This window comes from Myotis brandtii, unplaced genomic scaffold, assembly GCF_000412655.1.
Source record: "Myotis brandtii unplaced genomic scaffold, ASM41265v1 scaffold561, whole genome shotgun sequence".
NCBI lineage: Eukaryota > Metazoa > Chordata > Mammalia > Chiroptera > Vespertilionidae > Myotis > Myotis brandtii.
Window position 1 is genome coordinate 1,055,520 of NW_005370085.1, and position 5,237 is coordinate 1,060,756.

Below are 5,237 nucleotides of genomic sequence, written 5' to 3' on the forward strand. Positions count from 1 at the left end.
ACCGGCGGTCCCCCAGCCGGCGGCTCGGCCGAGGCCGCTCGTGTGGAGCTGAGACCCAGTTATTTCGCCACAAGAGACAGTACTTCTCCGTCCTGGGTGTCCTCTGTGGTGATGCGTCACCCCCTCAGTCCTCGCCCGACACCCCGCACCCAGACTCCCTCACGTCTGTGAGCACAGCCCTGGGAGAGGCAGGGGGACCCCGCCGGCGCTAGCGCGCAGCCATCAGCTGTGGAGCGACCGCTGCGAGCCCAGCAAGCACCGTTCTCTTAGGGCCTGGACTGCGGTGCAGCAGGATGGATGCATTTCCTCAGACCTGCTGTGAGCAGCGCAAATACCCCAGGGAGTGTGGTAGGTGCTCAGTGAGGTGTGTGCGCTGCAAGTGTGAGGAGAGAAACAGTGGAGGAAGCTGGGAGAGCCTGGAGGGAAGCCGGTTAGCTTTGGCGGGGTGGGGGGAGCAGGAAACTACACTCATTGAGCGCCTACTTTACCTATTTTATACTGGAGGCCCCAGCAAAAAATTCGTGCACTGGGGGAGGCCCCCCTCAGCCCAGCCTGCCCCTCTCGCAGTGCGGGAGCCCTCGGGGGATGTCCGACTGATGGCCGTGGGACATCCTTAGTGCTGCCACCTATGTGCTCACCAGCCATGAGCCCGGCTTCTGGCTGAGTGTTACTCCCCCTGTGGGAGCACACTGACCACCAGGGGGCAGCTCCTGCGTTGAGCGTCTGCCCCCTGGTGGTCAGTGCGCGTCATGGCAACCGGTCGTTCCACTGTTCGGTCGATTTGCATATTAGCCTTTTATTATAGCATGGTTTAGATATTGACAATGAGTCCTACAGTGTAGGGCTCACTCCCTGTTTAACAGATGAAAGGTTCAAAATTCAGTTGAAAGTGGATGAAGTTGTGATCCTCCCCACAGGAGGGGAAACCTGCGGTGGAACATGGTAATGGGGGGCTCTCCAGAGAGTCCCCAGTCCAGCATTGAGTCTGGGCCAGGGAGACTTCTGACCTTAAGAGCAGTGGTTCTGAGCGGGCCACTGTGGAAATTCAGGCCAGCACATTCGGCACACGCACCCTGGCTTTCAAACCACTCCCTGGGCCGGCCTAGAAGTGCCTCATGGCTGCCTCGGGGACTGCTAGGTGGGCAGAGCCCCAGCCCAGGTCTGGTCACCTCTGCTGCCACATGTTTTCTGTTACTGTAAGATTGCACTTCGAAAGAGGTTCCACTGTTAAAAAAGAAAATTGAAAACTAATCCAAGTTCATTGCCCATTCCCGTAACTCAGGGAGCTTCTGAGCACATGGAACTCTGACTGGCAGTGAAATCAAGTCTGAAAAGCATAGCCCCAAACACAACTCCTATCACCTTCACCATGACACCCACCACATCCAGTACCTCAAGGAAGAAGACAGGCATGCATGCCCTTGAGCTGCGTCCCAAAGCCTGGGACTAAAGGACCCCCAATAGTCTACATACCCGGGATGCTTTTCCAGTTGCAGCCTTCCTGGTTCCTCAGAAGACAGTTAGTCTCAGAAAGCTAGACAGAAAATTCTTACAACTATCACCTTCACCATGACACCCACCACATCCAGTACCTCAAGGAAGAAGACAGGCATGCATGCCCTTGAGCTGCGTCCCAAAGCCTGGGACTAAAGGACCCCCAATAGTCTACATACCCGGGATGCTTTTCCAGTTGCAGCCTTCCTGGTTCCTCAGAAGACAGTTAGTCTCAGAAAGCTAGACAGAAAATTCTTTTGTGAAAGCAGGCCCCACGTAGGTCAGAGTTACCAATATTATCACAGAGAGTAGGATGTCCATGTCCACTGCCATACAGAGTGACTGACCTTTTCCCGGCAGCCTTCTGGGATGGGAAGAGAAAGTACTATCATCAATTTTGCATATGAGCCCGGCTGGCATGGCTCATGGTTGAGCATAGACCTATGAATCAGGAGGTCACGGTTCAATTCCCAGTCAGGGCACATGCCCGGGTTGTGAGCTCAATTCCCGTAGGGGGCGTGTAAGAGGAGCCGATCAATGATGATTTTCTGTCATCATTGATATTTCCATCCCTCTCTCCCTCTCCCTTCCTCTCTCTGAAATTAAAAAATAAATAAAATAAAAAATAAAAAAATTTTTTTTCAGATGAGGGAAGTGAGGCCTCCAGAAGTGATGTGCCCCAGTCACACTGCTAGTTAGTAGCCCAAGCGTGTCTAGAACCAGCTCAGCCAGGTCTCTTGGGTTCCAATACTCCATCCACTACACCATAGATTTCAATACAGGATCTAATAACTTTGAAGGGAAGCACCATATAGGACAACGAGAGAGGCAAATGTCAATTTCAGCAAGAGTTTCTACATCATTGATATATTTAGAAAAGTAATGCACAGAGGGGTCTATAAGCCGTGCATAAGGAGAGAGGATTTTGAGATGAAGGAAATAGGCATATTCTCTAGGAATTCAACCAATTACAGCCACAGGTAATGAGTGGAGATTAATGTTTCCTAGGCCTACTAGATCATTTTTTTTTTTTTTTTAATTTCAGAGAGGAAGGGAAAGGCAGAGAAAGATAGAAACATCAATGATGATAGAGAATCATTGATCGGCTTCCTCCTGCACGCCCCCTACTGGGGATCAAGCCCACAACCCGGGTATGTGCCTTTGACTGGAATCAAACCTGGGACCTTTCAGTCTGCAGGCCAACGCTCTATCCACTGAGCCAAATCGGCTAGGGCTGGATCATCTATTTAACTCCAACCTAACCAGTGACACTAACCTAGCTGCAAAAGGGGCGTGTTCAGCAGGGAAACCTGGAAGGGTTAACGAGGGAACCTTGAGCACTGAGCAGAGAGCAGTAGGGCAGGGAAGAGAAGTAACATATTTAGAAAAGTAATGCACAGAGGGGTCTATAAGCCGTGCATAAGGAGAGAGGATTTTGAGATGAAGGAAATAGGCATATTCTCTAGGAACTCAATTACAGCCACAGGTAATGAGTGGAGGTTAATGTTTCCTAGGTCTACTAGATCATTCTTTTTTATTTATTGATTGATTTCAGAGAGGAAGGGAGAGGCAGAGAAACATCAATGATGATAGAGAATCATTGATTGGCTGCCTCCTGCACGCCCCCTACTGGGGATCAAGCCCACAACCCGGGTATGTGCCTTTGACTGGAATCGAACCTGGGACCTTTCAGTTCGCAGGCCAACCCTCTATCCACTGAGCCAAAACGGCTAGGGCTGGATCATCTATTTAACTCCAACCTAACCAGTGACACTAACCTAGCTGCAAAAGGGGCGTGTTCAGCAGGGAAACCTGAAGGGTTAACGAGGGAACCTTGGGCACTGAGCAGAGAGCAGTAGGGCAGGGAAGAGAAGTAGGACTTTGAAGTGAGGGGGTTCATGGCTGGTGTCTACCTGTCCCTCACTTGACCCCTTTCTTTCATCACATGTTGGATCAACCACTATCTGATCACAAAGCCACCATTTCAGTCACCGGAGACCAGGAGCAAGGGGTCCTTGGCAGGTGGCTTAGTATTGGAGATCCCTCCACTGTCGATAATCATTAGGGTTCCAGAATCTATCTGGTCTTGGAAATTGTTAACAGAAGCTTAGCACCCGAGTTCTAGTCACCTCTGAGCGCACTGCATCAGAAAGGCTGGGACCAGAACTCAGCTGTGGTGCATTTGCCAAGATGTGCCACCCCCTGAGGCCTCCTGGCAAGGCATCCCTCCCTCAGACACCAGCAGAGTAAACAAACAGCAGAGATGCTGTGGCTGCCAGGCCTGTGAGCCAGGAGGGGCCCAGGCAAATGTTTCCTTGGAGCCAGAACCTTCTTCGTGTAGCAGTTCTCCAGCTGCCTTGGGCCTGTGAACAGATGGAAAATTCTCAGTTGGTACTAGGGAAGAGGGAGGAGGAGGGAGCCAGGGGCAGGTGGGCTCTGGAGCCACAGTCCCTGCTGATGCCAGAGGCACGAGCTCATTGGTACCAGTGACTGGGTGGAAAGCCAAAGGGGATGAACCACCAGCCCTGCTCTCCACCAGGTTCTGAAATCTTGTCTCAAAGTCTGACCATCCATACAATTCTACTTCTACTTCCTTTATAGCAGCAGTTCTCAACCTGTGGGTCGCGACCGCTTTGGCGGTCGAACGACCCTTTCACAGGGGTCGCCTAAGACCATCCTGCATATCAGATATTTACATGACGATTCATCAGAGTAGCAACATTCCAGTTATGAAGTAGCAACGAAAATAATTTTATGGTTGGGTCACAACATGAGGAACTGTATTTAAAGGGCCAGAAGGTTGAGAACCACTGCTCTATAGCCTTTGGCTATTTTATCAAGTAAAGAGGATGAAAACAGGAAAGACTTTAATATTCTGTCCAAAGATTTGAAATAGTTCCCAGGCAGCAAGATTTGAATTTGAATGTGAGGAACTCCAGGGCCGGGCAACCCGCTTGCGTCTCCTCCCTGTGGCAGGAAGCTGTTCTGTAATAAACCTTTACCTTTACTTTTGCTCAAAAAACAAAAACTCCAGAGGCTTCTGGGACACGGTGGGTGCAGCAAACCCAGTATACTGGGCCCAGCTAAACACCTTGGTTATGAGACAGGAACCCCACCCGTGGATAAAGGGCTGGAAAGAGCAGCCACTAGTCACATGCAAGGAAGGACCAATTGCAGTTACGGGTCATTTTGATACTAGCCAAGGAAAAGACTCAAACCATGTAACCAATACATTGTTTTTAACGTTTTGTTTTTTCAATCTGTTCCATAGATATTGCTCCTGGCTTTGATAATGCAATGGAGTTAACCGTTAACCGTCTTCAGGACTAGAGTGGTTGAGTAGCAGGTGCTAGGTAAGTCACTTATTAACTTTTCCTGAGTCCAGTCCCACTTCCTCAGCTGGGGAGTGGGGATAGAGACCTGTCATAGGGTTGTTGTCATTGCCCTAGCTCAGTGGTTCTCAACCTCCCTAAGGGTTCTCAACCCTTTAATACAGTTCCTCATGTTGTGGTGACCCCCAACCATAAAATTATTTTCGTTGCTACTTCATAACTGTCATTTTGCTACTGTTATGAATCGGAATGTAAATATCTGATATGCAGGATGTATTTTCATTGTTACAAATTGAACATAATTAAAGCATAGTGATTAATCACAAAAACAATATGTAATTATAGATGTGTTTTCCGATGGTTTTAGAGGCGACCCCTGTGAAAGGGTCGTTCGACCCCCAAAGGGGTCAC

The 5,237-nt window shown here is 49.6% G+C and overlaps 1 long non-coding RNA gene across 1 annotated transcript in view; it reads left to right on the forward strand.

Moving 5' to 3' along the window:
- Window positions 1-6: 6 nt before the first annotated feature.
- LOC102256136 overlaps window positions 7-5,237 on the forward strand; it is an 8,560-nt gene continuing 3,329 nt past the window's right edge. Inside the window, exons 1-2 of the long non-coding RNA XR_001364479.1 lie at window positions 7-348; window positions 4,766-4,847. This is a non-coding gene — a long non-coding RNA (uncharacterized LOC102256136). The remainder of the gene's footprint in view (window positions 349-4,765; window positions 4,848-5,237) is intronic.